Raw genomic sequence first — 18,928 nt, forward strand, 5'->3', positions numbered from 1 at the left:
TGAGTGACCGTCTGTGTCCCGGTCAGTGAGTGGTCAGTGTCCTAGCCAATGCAGGTTAATGAGCTTTCTGAGTGGCCGTCGGTGGCCCAGCAGGTCCAGCCAGTGCAGGGTGTCAGTCGCCCCAGCTAGATCCTGAGACTAAAGGAAACAGCTCTGTCCAGGGGACAGAGCCAGGGAAGCTGCTGGCTACCTGGTCTTGTCTGTCCACGCGAGGCCTCCGCTTCTGCGCCTTCTATCCTGCCCTGGATTGGGGCAGAAGCTGCCCTCCTGGCCTGCGAAGGCTAGAGTGACCACCGGCATCTCTCCACACCCCTCCATTTAACATACGCCCCTTCCCCACTACCACAAGAGACATGAAGGGGACTGAGCAATGACCTTCCCTAGATGAGGCCCCCAATCCCCTCGATGTCCACAGCAGAGTGTAACAGTCATTTGCTGGTGAGGGGTTCAGCCCAGCTCCCAGGATTCCCCCCACCCAAGAGGTGCAGTGTGTGTATTGAGGAAGCTGTTGTGGCCTCCCCGTGGGGCACATGATCTGCTAGGATCCTCCAGGGACCAGCCCATGGGACCCCACTCTGCCAGTGGGACCTTCTTTCAGACAGGCTTTTCTTGGACTGGAAGTGTAGCTCTCTGTCCCTAATTCCCACCCCTACACTGCTGCACAGGTCCCTTCACAAGTGTCTCTGGATGCCACCAGCCTTAGCTGCTGGATCACTGAGATGGAGGTGAGGGGTTCCTGGGCCTGCCCTGTGCACACAAGTACTCCCTATATACCTGCCCGTGCACACCTGTGCTCCCTACATGCCTGCCCTGTGCACACCTGTGCTGCCTACATACCTGCCCCGTGCACACCTGCCCCGTGCACACCTGTGCTTCCTACATACCTGCCCCGTGCACACCTGCCCCGTGCACACCTGTGCTCCCTACATACCTGCCCTGTGCACGCCTGTGCTCCCTACATACCTGCTCTGTGCACACCTGTTCCCTGTACACCTGTGCTCCTTGAAAGACTCAGTCTGTTCTTTGTCCCTTCATGCCTTGACCAGAGAGGGTGACTCTCAGGTGAGCATGGGAGCTTGGGACTCTGGGACTTGGGAGCATCATCTCTGCTTTCTTTCTTTTTTAATTTCTTTTAATTATCTTAATTTGTTAGATAGAAACAGTCAGAAATCAAGAGGGGGGAGATAGGGAGAAAGAGAGAGAGACACCTGTAGCACTGCTTCACCAATCGCAAAGCTTTCCCCCTGCAGGTGGGGACTGGGGGCTTGAGCCTGGGTTCTTGTGTGTTGTAATATGTGCACTCAACCAGGTGCACCACCACCCAGCCCCCTCATCCCTGCTTTCTGTCCCATGGGTTTCCGTGAAGGAAATCTCTCTGGTATATTTTGGAAGTAATTGAAGGAGTAGTTGTTACACACAGGCCAGCCTGAGCCCCACCCACAGAGAGGTTTTATGTAGATCTGAAGTTTGCTACAAATCGCCCTCAAGGCTAAGGATCTCATTCTGAGGAGGCCTCATAGTGGTGGTGAGAGTGCTGGGCTTAGCACGCTGGGTCCTTAGCAGTGCTCTTGTGCTCTCTGTCCTCTCAACAAAATAGCCTCACTGGAAAGAGAAAAAAAAAAAAAGCCTCACTGGCTCTTCTAGAAGAGAAGGGGGCAGATACATGCTGCTGTCATTGAGTCCGCTTCTGCAGACACATCACTGGGGGAGGGCAGCTATGCGGGCACCATGCCTAGTCCTGCAGCTCAGAGGGGCGCGCCTGCAGTGCCCATACCAGGCTACCACGTCCCGTGTGGCCAATGGGCCTCCAGAAGGATGCTCCACTTCCTGAGCCACCTCCCACACCTTCCTGTTTACTCCTCAGTTAACAGCCTTGCTCCAGGCCCTGAGGGACTCTGAGACTGCAGGAAGGACCCTTGGGCACTCAAGAGCCAGCACCCACAAAGGCCATGTCCTCAAGTGCCCCCACCTTCCTGCAGGAGGACAGATGCAGGGCCGAGGGCAGGCAGCTCCAAGATGGTTTGTGTTCATCCCCGTCCCACTGTTTTCAGAGGTTCAAGCACCTCCAGTGCCTCCCAGAGGCCCCCAGGGGTGGTGCCATTGCCCGGGCTTTGGAGAAGGAAGGGAAAAGGTCTGTTGTCACCCAGCTCGGTAACAGCTGTCACACGTCTGTCTGTCTCTCTCTCTCTCTCTCTCTCACACACACACACACACACACACACACACACTGTGGGCACTGGGGCACTGTCCCAAAAGCCTGTTACACATCCTGGCCAGAAGGCAGGACTGGGAAGTTCCAGAGCCTGAGTGGGGGTAAGGAAGAGAAAGACAGTGACAGGTTGAGGGGATGCCTGTGCCCAGGCCCTGAGGGGATGCACAGATGTGCATAGGGCCGGTGTGCATGGAGCAGACATGTACAGGGCAGATGTGCAGGGAGCTGGTATACACAGGGCAGGGATGTAGGACCACAGGTGTGCACAGAGCTTTACCTCTGGGTTAGCCCTCTACACCTGTTCTGCCCCAGCCTGTACCCTCACACTGATGCAGTGTACCTGGCAGCCACCTCACAGCTCCCTCGCTGGGACCCGTGTGGCCCTAAGAGGTTGCAGGTACTGGACCCAAGAGGCTATCTACCAGCTGTGCAGGGAGCACAGGGAATGAACCTGCAGCCTCTGGGACATTGAACAGGCATGCTGTTGCTCTGACAGGCTGAGGCAGAGCCCCCTCCCCATCACCGAGAGGGAGCACTGCCTCTGGCTCAGGGTAGAGCCTGCCCAGGCTGAGGCCAGGAAAGATGGGCCTGGAGTTGCAAGTGGGATGGGAACCTACCTGGGGTGCAAATACCGGCCCAGCAAGAGGCCAGACGCAAGAGGTGGAGGGAGGGGGGACCATTTGCAGGGCCTCCATGACACTCACTGGCTTTCTCTGAGGGATGCTGAGAACTGGAGGGAGGGGCAGAGAACTCAGGACCCTTGACCTTGCAGCCCCTGGCCCAGTCCCAACCACAGTACCTGCCTGCCCCAGAAGTTGGGGGTCCCTGGGTGCATGTGTCCCTGGGGCTGGCCTCACCAGCAGCACCCCTTCTGTGTAATGTGAGTTTGGCCAGGCTGCTGCCACCCCAAATCACAGTCTCCTTGGAGGGAGTGGCTTCTTGGGGTCCAAGTTGTCCAGTCCTAATGGTCAGTGAGCCTCCAAGGCTCAGGGTCTCTAAGGGGTTTCCAACTTCAGGAGTGTGTTTTTAAAATTAATTTCCAAAGGAATCAGACAGTAGCACACCTGGTTGAGCACACCTGTTATGCTCAAGGACCCAGGTTCAAGCCCCCGCTCCTAACCTGCAGGGGGGACACTTCACAAGTGGTGAAGCAGGGCTGCAGGTGTTTCTCTGTCTCCTCCTTCCCCTCTCAGATTCTCCCTATCCTAGCAAATAAATAAATACAAATTTTCTTTTTAAATTTTTTTTAATATTCTCTTTTGTTTCTCTTGTTTTTTTATTGCTATAGTAATTGTTGTTATTATTGATGTCATCATTGTTGGATAGGATAGAAATGGAGAGAGGAGGGGAAGACAGGGGGAGAGAAAGATAGACACCTACAGACCTGCTTCACCACTTGTGAAGCGACTCCCCTGCAGGTGGGGAGCCGGGGACTCGAACCGGGATCCTTGTGCCAGTACCTGCGCTTTGTGCTACATGCACTTAACCCACTGCGTACCGCCCGACTCCCATAAATGCAAATCTTAAAAAGAAAGTCTAAAAAAATTTTAAATAACTTTCACAGTCATTAACTTGGAAATACTTCAATGCACTGAGAGGACTGGAGAGGCTGAGGAACCATTTTGGGCACCTCAATGGGGGTCACTAATGGCCTCTCCCTCTGTGCATCCTCTCTCCACCTCCCTTGCAGCTCAGACAGGCGGCCAGGGGCTGAGCATGTGACAGGTCCCCAAGGTCCAGGGTCCCCCCCCAGGCCAGTCCCCTAGGGCTCAAGGGAGTGATGGGCACCCCCACAGAAAGGCAGAGCCCAGGCCAGAGCTACTGCCTTGGGGCTCTGCACCTCAGGAATACAAACTGCAGTACCCTTTACACACACACACACACACACACACACACACACACACACACACACACACACGCACACTGCAGGGACCACCCAAAGTCCAGGGAAGATTGTAAAAAAAATGCAGGCTTGCCATGGTGGAGAAACCATCTCTGATTTTGCCATCTTGCCGAACTCCTGATTTGGCCTCCTACTCATGTCATGCATGGGCTTTTATCCCTGAATCTCAGCTGCACTCCTTGGGCTCAACCTAATAGCCTCAAAAAATACTTGTGTTGGGTCAGAGGAGATAGCATAATGGTGATTCAAACAGATTCTCCTGCTTGAGTCTCTGTGGCCCCAGGTTCACCCCCAGGTAGCACCATCAGCCAGAGCTGAGCAGGGCTCTGGCAAAAATAAAGAAATGATGAAATAATAATTATAATAAATAAATAAAAGATTTATTCATAAAAACAGCATACACCCCAAACTGAATTGTATGTTGGCTGACACCAGGCACTTGTTGAAAGCTTTTTAACATAGTCACTTTGACTTAATTATTTTGATTCTCATTAGTATTTGGTATTGAAATATATAAAAGAGGGGCTGGGAGACGGGACACCTGACTGAGCATATACATTGCCATGTTCAGTGTTCAAGCCCCCAGTCCCCACCTGCAGGAGAGAAACTTCAAGAGTAGTGAAGCAGGTCTGCAGGTCTCTTTTTCTCTCTCCTCTCCATCTCCCCCACCCCTTTCAATTTCCTTTTGACCTATCTAATAAAATAGAAAAAAAAGGGGGGGGAATGGCTGTCAGAAGTGATGGATTCTTAGTCTTGGCACCAAGCCCCAGTGATAACCCTAGTGGCAATAAAGAAAATAAAAATAGGAAGGATGGGAGGCAGGGAGGGAGGGAGGGAGGAATGAAGGAAGGAAGGAAGGAAAGAAGGAAGAAAGGAAATGGACAGCAGAAGTGATGGATTCATCCTGCAGGAACTGAGCCCCAGCAATAACCCTGATGGCAATAGGTGTGTGTGTGTGTGTGTGTGTGTGTGTGTGTAAATACATACAGTATGCTGAACTCAGATTCAGTCCATTAATCCTGTAAATGTTCTTAGTAATTAATGGACAGAAAAAACAAGGTGACATATATTAACATAAATAAATAAGAATAGAGAGGGTTGTCTCTAGGGAAGATGGATGAGCTTGTGAACAGTGCCTCTGTCTAAAAAGCCATGCAGAACTCTGCTCCCCAGCAGTGGGGAGACTGCATTAGGCAGTTGGGGGGAGGGCCTGCGATTTCCTCATCGTGTGGGTTCCAGCCCTGCTTTTAATAGCATCCACACCATTACCAGGCCGAGGAAATGGCCCAGCACTGTCAGAGCAGAATTCCATTACTGTCCCAAGAATCCCATTAGCATCTGCTCTGACCTCTGCTAATTCCAGCATCATTAGCCGGATCTGCATTTCGAGGTCTTGGTGCAGGAGGCAGCGGTGGGTGTCTACGCTGCCCGCTTAACGAAGCTCAGGGCGGATGCTGACCCGCCTCCTGCCACCCACCCCAGCCAGTCATGGTCAGGACTGAGCCTGGGGCACTGGCTTCTAGTCTTGACTGAATGAAGAGAAAAGTGCTTGGCACATGCCTTCTTCCACATGACCATGACTCCTCCCTCTGCAAGGAGTCCCTCTACCGGCATCTTTATTTCCTCCATGAGGAAAAGGCTTCTAGAAGGCTCCGGGACTGGGGAAACGCCCACACGTTCCACCTGCTTGGCTCTCCCTGAGGCCTGAGCCCTCACCTATGTGCCTTGGCTGGCTGTCACGGGGAGGGGGGCTGCTGCGTGGGACCCCGGGGCCCAGGACAGAGGGGTGGCTGTCCTGTCTCCACACCCCTTCCTCCTCCCAAGGCCTCTCTGCTCTGTGGAGTGGGTCAGGTGAGCATGTGAGGGGGCGCAGGAAAAGGGGGTCACTGGCAGCACGAAGACGTGAGGCCTGCACCGAGGGCTGGGATTGTGGCAGCCCCTCTGTCGCCACTCCTTCATGTCAGGGCCCAGCTGGACCATCCCCAGCCTGGACTTAGAGGGGCTTTCACTGCTGGGACCTCCCTCCCCCAAGGACCTCAAAGTGGGGTGGGTGTACAGACAGCATCAGGCGCAGCCTGGGATGTACTGACCACGCGGGGGCTCCGTGTCCTGCGGCTCTGAGTGCCGAGCACTTGGACTCACCACGGCCTCACTTCTTGCTATTTTTGCAGGAGGCCTGGGCAAGACTGTTAAAAATAACAATAAAGAGAGAAAGCAGAAGTTGTGACCTTGAGTCACAGGGCTCAGCCAGGGTCCCTAAGATATCCATGGGGGTGGGTAATCCCTGCCCCCCACCCACCCTGCTGAGGGTTCCTCACATAACACTCCTGGTGTGGGGGCTTCTGCCTGCAGGGTGTGTCCTGGGGCCCCCAGTTTTCATCTGGAATGCCCAACTCCTGCTCCCATGCACAGGAACCAGAGGGTTGTCAGTAGGGTTCAGGTGCCTCCCAGGTTCCTGGGGGGCAGGGAGGGGCTGCCTGAGTCCCCATGTCCAAGAAAGTGGTAGCAGCTCACTGAGGCTTGCAGCCCCCAGTCCACCTTCCACCTGGGAGGGCCTGGTCTCTGGTGTCTCATCTCTCCCTCTCCAACCACTTGCTCAATCTCTGACGAACTCTAGCAAGAAATCTAGGGACCACACTGCCCCTACCTTGAGGTCCAGCCCACAGTGTTCAGGGGCTCTGGCTTCTGAGCACAACTACACCAAGCATTTCTGGTCCCAAGGTCTCAGCTCTGAGGTCCAGGAAGGCTGGGGAAGCGGGGGCAAAGGGATGTTTGCAAAGACCCTAGGCCCCACAGAAGTGAGCCTGGGCCTGTTTGGGGATGCTGGGAGATGCAGGCAAGTCAGAGGAAGATGCTGGGTGTGGCTGCAGCACCCAGAGGGCACCAGCACTATGGACACCTAGTGTTTATTTAACCCCAACAGGCTCAGCAGACTCATATCCAAACAATAGACTGTGCTCTGAGGCTGTGGGTTTGCCCTTTTTAAAAAATATTTATTTATTTCCTTTTGTTGCACTTGTTGGGTTTTTTATTGTTGTAGTTGTTGGATAGGACAGAGAGAAATGGAGAGGGGGGGAAGATAGAGAGGGAGAGAGACACCTGCAGACCTGCTTCACCGCTTGTGACTCCCCTGCAGGTGGGGAGTTGGGGGCTCGAACGGGCTTGCCCTCTCTCACTCACAGCAACATGCCTAACAGGTTTTTTCTTTTCTGTATAAAGAGAGTATAATTTGTTTGGGTTATCAGTGGGCTCTTGGGAGCATCTTCTTTTTGTTAGTATATATTTTTAATTTTTTTTTACTTTATTTAGTTTATTAGATGAACAGAGAAATTGAGATAGAGAGAGAGAGAGAGAGAGAGATGTCTACAGCACTGCTTCTCCACTTGTGAAGCCTTCCTCCTTCAGGTGAGGACTGGGGGGCTTGAACCCAGGTCCTTGTGGGTGGTAATACATGCACTTAACCAAGTGTGCCACTACCCACCCACCCCCATTTATTTTTCATGATGGAGATATACACAGGGAAAGATATACACAGAGAGCTACCAGAGCCCTCCTCAGCTCTGGTTGATGGTGGTGCTGGGAGTTGAACCTAGGACTTTGGAAACTCAGGTCTAAAAGTCCTTACATAACCATTATGCTGACTCCCCAGCACTGAACAGCTTCTAAGGTCACTAACCATGGCCACTTGGATGGCAGAGTGTGAGCCCCATCTGTGCTGAGAGGAGGGAAAGATTGCCCCTGCTGAATTTCTCATCTTGAGTTTGAGAGGTCAGCCCTTAGCTCCTCAGCCTCTAATCTGCTGTCCAAGGCTCTTGGATGGGGCGGTGGGGCAGGGTTGAGGGTCTGCAGAGCTGCATGTGGCTGCATGAGATGATGTGCACACATTGGAGTGCAGTGCATGGGGTCCATGCCAGATGCCTGCACTGTCTGTGGGGTGCCTGACTGCAGCCTCCAGCCAGCAGGTACAGCAGGAGCCAGGCTCCCTGTCTGAGCTGGACTAGCCAGAGGCAGGCATCTGGGGAGGGTCTTCTGTCAGGACCCTGCAGCTGAGGAGCCAGACAAACCTGCTATCTTTTTCTTCTTCTTCTTCTTCTTCTTCTTCTCCTTCTCCTTCTCCTTCTCCTTCTCCTTCTCCTTCTCCTTCTCCTTCTCCTTCTTCTTCTTTATTAGGGGACTAATGGTTTACAGTCGACAGTAAAATATAATAGTTTGTACATGCATAAAATTTTCCAGTTTTCCACATAGCAATACAACCCCCACTAGGTCCTCCTCTACCACCATGTTCCAGAACCCTCCTCCTCCGCTTCACCCCAGAGTCTTTTACTTTGCTGCAATACACCAACTCCAGTCCAAGTTCTTCTTAGTTTTTTCCCTTCTGATCTTGTTTTTCAACTTCTGTCTATGAGTGAGATCATCCCATATTCCTCCTTCTCTTTCTGGCTTATTTCACTTCATATGACTCCTCCAAGCTCCATCCAAGATGGGGTGAAAAAGGTGAAGTCACCATTTCCCACAGTTGAGTTGTATTCTATTATGTATATAGACCACAACTTACTCAGCCACTCATTTGTTGTTGAACACCTGTGTTGCTTCCATGTTTTGTCTATTAGAAATTGTTTCAGAGCAGATCTCTTTCTCTCCTCTCCTCTCCTCTCCTGGATCAACTAGGAATACCAAAGGAGACAATACCAAAGGAGACCACCTGGGACCAAAAAAAAAAAGACAGGACTAGAATGACCACAGGAACCCACTAAATCACCGTTAAGTACAAACACATGTGGCTGGTGACAGAGAGGAGCCTAGGGAGAGATTAAGTGGCTACTAACAGTCCAGCAGTTTATCAGTTGAGACACCACCTCCAGTCTGTTCCACCAACAAGGGGACAGCTTAAGGGAGGAGAGGACTCCCCAGAGACTCACCAAGTGCAACTCTGAGTCTCCATTGCTACTGCCCTCAGAATCTGGAGCAGTGACAGGGAGGGACACCAGGGGACAGAGATCTAACCAGGAAACTCAGGAGAAGACATATACCTCGGTGGCACAGCTGAGGGACTGTGAAAGTCTCTTTGCATAACCACTGGATTATCTCTGCCACACCCTGCTTTATCTCTTGGTGAAGAGTCAGTGATTAAGCTAAGAAGCCTATTGATAGTTTAAAAGCCCTCAGGTGCCATAGCCTACAGGGAAGAAAAAAAAAAAAAGAGAGGCTTTTAAACCACTGAGCGCCAACTCAGGGATTAAAATACTATTGAAACAACTGTTAACTCCCACCACTGTGAACCCTTTAATTAACTTACTTAGACACAAGTCAATCCAGGCAATAGTGATCAGTAATTTGAAAAGTACTGAGAGAGGGAACTCATAACATAATATCTAAATTGGTTAAGACAACAAGAAGAAATATTGGAGAAACGAACCAGGACAAGAGTCTAGCTAAAAGTCCCCCAGAGGGTGAAGCACAAAATAATGAGTTCAACATCCAAACACTAGCTAAGGAAATAATCACAGGAGTGAGTAAAGAATTTGAAAAAATTGTAATCAGAAATACAGGAACAACAAATGAGACTACGGAAGAAAATACTAATTATCTCATGGTTATTAGAGAGCTGAAAGCTGAAATCACTGAGCTAAGAATGCAACTAGCTCAACAAGCTAAAACAGTATCAGAACAGGGCAACAAAATAGATGAACTCCAGAAAACAGCAGAGGGCAGAGAGAATAGAATCAATGAGGCTGAAGACAGAATTAGCAAGATTGAGGATGAATTAGAGACAACTAAAAAAGAAGTAAGAGATCTCAAAAAGAGATTAAGAGATGCTGAAAACAACAACAGAGACCTATGGGATGACTTCAAAAGAAACAATATACACATTATTGGCATACAAGAGGAAGAAAGAGAAGGAGAGGAAGAAAGCATTCTCCAGGCTATAATAGCTGAAAACTTCTCTAGTGTAGACAACATGAAAGACATAAAGATTCAAGAAGCCCAGAGGGTCCTAAACAGAATTAACCCAGACCCAAAGACACCAAGACATATCATACTTAGAATGGAAATGAATAAGGATAAAGAAAGGATCCTGAAGGCTGCAGTAGAAAAACAAAGAGTCACCTACAAAGGAAAACCCATAAGATTAGCAGCAGACTTCTCCATACAAACACTACATGCCAGAAGAGAATGGCAAGATATCTATCGAGTGCTCAATGAGAAAGGCTTTCAGCCAAGAATACTATATCCTGCTAGACTGTCCTTCAGACTAGATGGAGGCATCAAAACCTTCTCAGACAAGCAACAGTTGAAGGAATCAACTATCACCAAGCCTGCCCTGAAAGAAGTTCTGAAAGGTCTCCTATAAACAATCAGACCACCATAAATAGGACATATATCAGAACACTCTAAAACTCTACAAGAATGGCGTTAAAATATCTTCAATCTTTGATATCAATAAATGTCAATGGCCTGAATTCACCTATTAAAAGACACAGAATAGGAAGATGGATCAGAAAATACAACCCAACAATATGCTGTCTGCAGGAAACCCACCTAACTCAACAAGACAAACACAAACTTAAAGTGAAAGGATGGGAAACTATCATACAAACCAATGGCCCACAAAAAAGGGCAGGAACAGCTATTCTCATATCTGACATGATAAGACTTTAAAATAGATAAGATTTAAAAAGATAGGAATGGACACTACTTAATGCTCAAAGGATAAGTCAATCAAGAGGACTTAACAATTATTAACATCTATGCACCCAATGAGAAGCCATCTAAATACATCGAACTTCTACTGAAAGAGCTACAGCAATATATTAACAGTAACACAATCATAGTAGGGGACTTCAACACCCCACTCTCTCAACTTGACAGATCATCCAGGCAGAAAATCAAAAAAGACATAAGGGAGCTAAATGAAGAGATAGATAAACCAGAACTATTGGACATTTTCAGAGTCATTCATCCCAAGAAACTGGAATACACATATTACTCAAATTCACATGGGTCATTCTCAAGGATAGACCATATGTTAGGCCACAAAGACAGCATCAGAAAATTCAAGAGCATTTAAATCATCCCAAGCATCTTCTCAGACCACAGTGGAACTAAACTAACACTTAACAATCAACAAAAGATTAGTAACAGTCCCAAAATGTGGAAGCTCAACAGTACACTTCTTAACAACTTCTGGGTCAAAGAGGAAATAAAGGAAGAAGTCAAAATGTTTCGAGAATTCAATGAAAATGAAGACACAAGCTATCAAAATATTTGGGACACAGCTAAGGCAGTACTAAGAGGGAAGTTCATAGCTATACAAGCACACATTAGGAAACAAGAAAAAGCACAAATAAACAGCCTGATTGCACATCTTAAAGAACTAGAAGAAGAAGAACAAAGGAACCCTAAAGCAACCAGAAGGACAGAAATCACTAAAGTTAGGGCAGAAATAAATAACATTGAGAATAAGGAAACCATACAAAAGATCAATGAAAGTAAATGTTGGTTCTTCGAAAAAGTAAACAAAATCGACAAACCTTTAGCCAGACTCACAAAACAAAAAAGGGAGAAGACCCAAATAAATCGGATACTAAATGAAAAAGGAGTTATCACAACAGACACTGCAGAAATTCAACATATCATGCGAGGCTTCTGTGAACAACTATACGCCACTAAGCTAAAGTACCTGGAAGAAGGGAGTCGGGCTGTAGTACAGTGGGTTAAGCGCAGGTGGCGTAAAGCACAAGGACCACAGCATAAGGATCCCGCTTCGAACCCCTGCTCCCCACCTGCAGGGGAGTCGCTTCACAGGCGGTGAAGCAAGTCTGCAGGTGTCTTTCTCTTCTCCTCTCTGTCTTCCCCTCCTCTCTCCATTTCTGTCTGTCCTATCCAACAACGACAACAACAATAATAACTACAACAATAAAACAACAAGGGCAACAAAAGGGAATAAATAAATAAAATAAATATTAAAACAAAAAGAACCTGGAAGAAATGGACGATTTCCTAGATACCTACTAACTTCCAAAACTAAGTAAAGAGGAAGTGGATAACATGAACAGGCCCATCACAGCTAATGAAATTGAAACAGTTATCAAAAATCTTCCCAAAAATAAAAGTCCTGGAACAGATGGTTTTACAAATGAATTCTACAAAACTTTCAAAGAAGAACTAATACCTCTACTTTTAAAAGTCTTCCAGAAGATTGAAGACACTGGAATACTCCCTGCCAGCTTCTATGAAGCGAACATCACCCTGATACCAAAAGCAGACAGGGACACAACCAAAAAAGAAAACTACAGACCAATATCTCTAATGAACATAGATGCAAAAATATTGAACAAAATTCTAGCCAACCGGATACAGTAGTATATCAAAAAGATTGTTCATCATGACCAAGTGGGGTTTATCCCAAGCATGCAAGGTTGGTTTAATATACGTAAATCAATCAATGTGATCCACCACATCAACAAAAGCAAGACCAAAAACCACATGGTCATATCAATAGATGCAGAGAAAGCCTTTGACAAAATACAACATCCCTTTATGATCAAAACACTACAAAAAATGGGAATAGGTGGAAAATTCCTGAAGATAGTGGAGTCTATATATAGCACACCTATAGCCAACATCATACTCATCATACTGGTGAAAAACTGGAAGCATTTCCCCTCAGATCAGGTACTAGACAGGGCTGCCCACTATCACCATTACTATTCAACGTAGTGTTGGAAGTTCTTGCCATAGCAATCAGGCAGGAGCAAGGAATTAAAGGGATATAGATTGGAAGAGAAGAAGTCAAACTCTCCTTATTTGCAGATGACATGATAGTATACATGGAAAAACCTAAGGAATCCAGCAAGAAGCTTTTGGAAATCATCAGGCAATACAGTAAGGTATCAGGCTATAAAATTAACATTCAAAAGTCAATGGCATTCCTCTATGCAAACACTAAGCTAGAAGAAATTGAAATCCAGAAATCCATTCCTTTTACTATAGCAACAAAAACAATAAAATATCTAGGAGTAAATCTAACCAAAGAAGTGAAAGACTTGTATACTGAAAATTATGAGTCACTACTCAGAGAAATTGAAAAAGACACAAAGAAGTGAAAAGATATTCCTTGTCCATGGGTTGGAAGAATTAACATCATCAAAATGAATATACTACCCAGAGCCATCTACAAATTTAATGCTATCCCCATCAAGATCCCAAGCACATTTTTTAGGAGAATAGAAAAAATGCTACAAATGTTTATCTGGAACCAGAAAAGACCTAGAATTGCCAAAACAATCTTGAGAAAAAAGAACAGAACTAGAGGCATCACACTCCCAGATCTCAAACTGTATTATAGGGCCATTGTCATCAAAACTGCTTGGTACTGGAACATGAACAGAAACACTGACCAGTGGAATAGAATTGAGAGCTCAGAAGTGAGGCCCCACACCTATGGACATCTAATCTTTGACAAAGGTGCCCAGACTATTTACATGGGGAAAGCAGAGTCTCTTCAACAAATGGTGTTGGAAACAATGGGTTGAAACATGCAGAAGAATGAAACTGAACCACTGTATTTCACCAAATACAAAAGTAAATTCCAAGTGGATCAAGGACTTGGATGTTAGACCACAAACTATCAGATACTTAGAGGAAAATATTGGCAGAACTCTTTTCCGCATACATTTTAAAGACATCTTCAATGAAACGAATCCAATTACAAAGAAGACTAAGGCAAGTATAAACCTATGGGACTACATCAAATTAAAAAGCTTCTGTACAGCAAAAGAAACCACTACCCAAACCAAGAGACCCCTCACAGAATGGGAGAAGATCTTTACATGCCATACATCAGACAAGAGGCTAATAACCAAAATACATAAAGAGCTTGCCAAACTCAACAACAAGACAACAAAGAACCCCATCCAAAAATGGGGGGAGGACATGGACATAATATTCACCACAGAAGAGATCCAAAAGGCCGAGAAACACATGAAAAAATGCTCCAAGTCTCTGATTGTCAGAGAAATGCAAATAAAGACAACAAGATACCACTTCACTCCTGTGAGAATGTCATACATCAGAAAAGGTAACAGCAGCAAATGCTGGAGAGGGTGTGGGGGGTCAAAGGAACCCTCCTACACTGATGGTGGGAATGTCAATTGGTCCAACCTCTGTGGAGAACAGTTTGGAGAACTCTCAGAAGGCTAGAAATGGACCTACCCTATGACCCTGCAATTCCTCTCCTGGGGATATAGCCTAAGGAACCCAACATATCCATCCAAAAAGATCTGTGTACACATATGTTCTGGGCAGCACAATTTGTAATAGCCAAAACCTGGAAGCAACCCAGGTGTCCAACAACAGATGAGTGGCTGAGCAAGTTGTGGTATATATACACAATGGAGTACTACTCAGCTATAAAAAATGGTGACTTCACCGTTTTCAGCCGATGTTGGACGGACCTTGAAAAATTCATGTTAAGTGAAATAAGTCAGAAACAGAAGGATGAATATGGGATGATCTCACTCTCAGCCCGAAGTTGAAAAACAAGATCAGAAAAGAAAACACAAGTCGAACCTGAAATGGAATTGGAGTATTACACCAAAGTAAAAGACTCTGGGGTGGGTGGGTGGGTGGGGAGAATACAGGTCCATGAAAAATGATGAATGAAATAGTGGGGGTTATATTGCTAAATGGGAGTCTGGGGAATGTTATGCATGTAAAAAAAAAAAAAAAAAGAAGTAGAAACGCAAAGCAGAAATTGACTGAGTTTGGAGTATGGCACCAAAGTAAGAAAGCATAAGTATACTAGAGTTTGCAGTGAGTACCTCCCTAATACTTCCTCTCCACTTTTCCAAGCTTTGGGTCCATGATTGCTCAACAATTTGTTTGGCTTTGTATGTTAACTCTCTTTTCAGTCACCAGGTTCCAGGTGTCATCAGGATGCCGGCCAGACTTCCCTGGATTGAAGACCCCACCAATGTGTCCTGGAGCTCAGCTTCCCCAGAGACCCATCCTACTAGGGAAAGAGAGAGGCAGACTGGGAGTATGGACCGACCAGTCAACGCCCATGTTCAGCGAGGAAGCAATTACAGAAGCCAGACCTTCTACCTTCTGCAACCCTCAATGACCCTGGGTCCATGCTCCCAGAGGGATAGAGAATGGGAAAGCTATCGGGGGAGGGGGTGGGATATGGAGATTGGGCGGTGGGAATTGTGTGGAGTTGTACCCCTCCTACCCTATGGTTTTGTTAATTAATCCTTTCTTAAATAAAATAAAAAATAAAATAAAATTTAAAAAATGTAAAAAAAAAAAAAAAAAAGAAAACACAAGTCGAACCTGAAATGGAATTGGCGTATTGCACCAAAGTAAAAGACTCCGGGGTGGGTGGGGGGGAGAATACAGGTCCATGAAGGATGATAGATGACCTAGTGGTGGTTGTATTGTTATATGGGAAACTGGGGAATGTTATGCATGTACAAACTATTGTATTTACTGTTGAATGTAAAACATTAATTCCCCAATAAAGAAATAAAAAAAGAAAAATTAAAAAAAAGAAAATAGAATTTAAAACAAAAATAAAAGAAAGGAAAAAAATCTAAAAAAAAAAAAAAAAGAAAAGAAATTGTTTCAATAGTATTTTAATCCCTGAGTTGGAGCTCAGTGATTTAAAAGCCTCTTTTTTTTTTTTTTCTTCTCTGTAGGCTATGGGAGCCTGAGGGCTTTTAACTATAAGTAGGTTTCTTAACTTAATCACTGACTCCTAACCAAGAGATAAGGCAGGCTGTGGCAGAGATAGTCCAGTGGTTATGCAAAGAGACTTTCACAGTCCCACAGCTATGCCACCGAGGTAAGGGTCTTCTCCTGAATTTCCTGGTTAGATCTCTGTCCCTCGGTGTCCCTCCCTGACCCTGCTCCAGATTCTGAGGGCAGTAGCAATGGAGACTCAGAGTTGCACTTGGTGAGTCTCTGGGGAGTCTTCTCCTCCCTTCAGTTGTCCCCTTGTTGGTGGAACAGACTGGAGGTGGTGTCTCAACTGATAAACCGCCAGACTGTTAGTAGCCACTTAATCTCTCCCTAGGCTCCTCTCTGTCACCAGCCACGTGTGTTTGCACTCACTGGTGATTTGGTGGGTTCCTGTAGTCAGTCTAGTCCTGTCTTGTTTCAGTCCCAGGTGGTCTCCTTTTGTATTCCTACTTGATCTGGGAGAGGAGAGGAGAGAAGAGGAGAGGAGAGGAGAGGAGAGGAGAGGAGAGGAGAGGAGAGGAGAGGAGAGGAGAGGAGAGAAACAGATCTAATCTTTGACAAAGGGGCTCAGACTATTAAAAGGGGAAAGCAGAGTCTCTTCAACAAATGGTGTTGGAAACAATGGGTTGAAACATGCAGAAGAATGAAACTGAACCACTGTATTTCACCAAATACAAAAGTAAATTCCAAGTGGATCAAGGACTTGGATGTTAGACCACAAATTATCAGATACTTAGAGGAAAATATTGGCAGAACTCTTTTCCGCATACATTTTAAAGACATCTTCAATGAAACGAATCCAATTACAAAGAAGACTAAGGCAAGTATAAACCTATGGGACTACATCAAATTAAAAAGCTTCTGTACAGCAAAAGAAACCACTACCCAAACCAAGAGACCCCTCACAGAATGGGAGAAGATCTTTACATGCCATACATCAGACAAGAGGCTAATAACCAAAATACATAAAGAGCTTGCCAAACTCAACAACAAGACAACAAAGAACCCCATCCAAAAATGGGGGGAGGACATGGACATAATATTCACCACAGAAGAGATCCAAAAGGCCGAGAAACACATGAAAAAATGCTCCAAGTCTCTGATTGTCAGAGAAATGCAAATAAAGACAACAAGATACCACTTCACTCCTGTGAGAATGTCATACATCAGAAAAGGTAACAGCAGCAAATTCTGGAAAGGGTGTGGGGGTCAAAGGAACCCTCCTGCACTGCTGGTGGGAATGTCAATTGGTCCAACCTCTGTGGAGAACAGTTTGGAGAACTCTCAGAAGGCTAGAAATGGACCTACCCTATGACCCTGCAATTCCTCTCCTGGGGATATAGCCTAAGGAACCCAACATATCCATCCAAAAAGATCTGTGTACACATATGTTCTGGGCAGCACAATTTGTAATAGCCAAAACCTGGAAGCAACCCAGGTGTCCAACAACAGATGAGTGGCTGAGCAAGTTATGGTATATATACACAATGGAATACTACTCAGCTGTAAAAAATGGTGACTTCACCGTTTTCAGCCGATGTTGGACGGACCTTGAAAAATTCATGTTAAGTGAAATAAGTCAGAAACAGAAGGATGAATATGGGATGATCTCACTCTCAGGCAGGAGTTGAAAAACAAGATCAGAAAAGAAAACACAAGTAGAACCTGAAATGGAATAATGGAATTGGCGTATTGCACCAAAGTAAAAGACTCTGGTGTGGGTTGGGGGGGGAATACAGGTCCAAGAAGGATTCAGAGGACCTAGTGGTGGTTGTATTGTTATATGGGAAACTGGGGAATGTTATGCATGTACAAACTATTGTACTCATTGTTGAATGTAAAACATTAATTCCCCAATAAAAAAAAAAAAAGAAAGAAATTGTGCTGCTGGGCAGGGATAGATAGCAAATTGTGCTGCTGGGCAGGGGTAGATAGCAAAATGGTTATGCAAACAGACTCTCATGCCTGAGGCTCTAAAGTCCCGGGTTCAATCCCCTGCACCACCATAAACCAGAGCTAAGCAGTGTTCTGGTAAAAAAAAAAGAGAAAAAACTTAAAAAAAAAAAAAGAAAGAAATTAAGCTACTATGAACATAGGTGTACAGAAATCTTTTTGGATGGATGTGTTTGGTTCCTTAGGATATATCCCCAGGAGAGGAATTGCAGGGCCATAAGCTAGGTCCACTTCTAGCCTTCTGAGAGTTCTCCAGACTGTTCTCCACAGTGGTTGGATCAAATTACATTCCCACCAGCAGTGCAGGAGGGTTCCTTTGCCCCCACAACCTCTCCAGCATTTGATGCTGCTATCTTTTTTTTTTAAATAACTGTTTATTTTTATTTTTTTATATTTATTTATTTTCCTTTTTTGTTGCCCTTGTTGTTTTTCATTGTTGTTGTAGTTATTGTTGTTGTTGATGTCATCATTGTTAGATAAGACAGAGAGAAATGGAGAGAGGAGGGGAAGACAGAGAAGGGGAGAGAAAGATAGACACCTGCAGACCTGCTTCACCACTTGTGAAGCGAAGCCCCTACAGGTGGGGAGCTGGGGGCTCAAACCAGGATCCTTCTGTCAGTCTTTGCTCTTTGCGCCACGTGTGCTTATCCCACTGCGCTATTGTCCGACTCCCTGCTGCTATTTTTGTATGGCATTCTCACTGGAGTCAAGTGATATCTCGTTGTTGTCTTTATGTGATTTTTTAAATGTGTGTTTCAAATTTGTTTGTCTTGGAGAGAGACAGAAATTGAGAAAGAAGGGAGAGAGAGAGAAAGATTGACTGGAAACCCTGCTTCATCGCTCATGAAGCCTTCCCCCTGTAAGTGGGGACTGGGGACTTGAATCCAGGTCTTTGCACATGGAAGTGTGGCTCAACCAGGTGCACCACCGCCCAGCCCTGCCTGCTGTTTTCCTGGGACTTCATGTGTGCAGTGCTGTTAAGTGGTGGCCCTGCTCTTTCTTTAAAGATTTATTGATTTGTTTGTTTGAGAAAGAACCAGAGCATCATGCTCACACAGATTGCTGGGGGACTGAACCTGGAACCTTGTGCTGGAGGATCCAGCACTATCCATTGTCCC

The sequence above is a fragment of the Erinaceus europaeus genome, chromosome 15, assembly GCF_950295315.1.
Source record: "Erinaceus europaeus chromosome 15, mEriEur2.1, whole genome shotgun sequence".
Lineage (NCBI taxonomy): Eukaryota > Metazoa > Chordata > Mammalia > Eulipotyphla > Erinaceidae > Erinaceus > Erinaceus europaeus.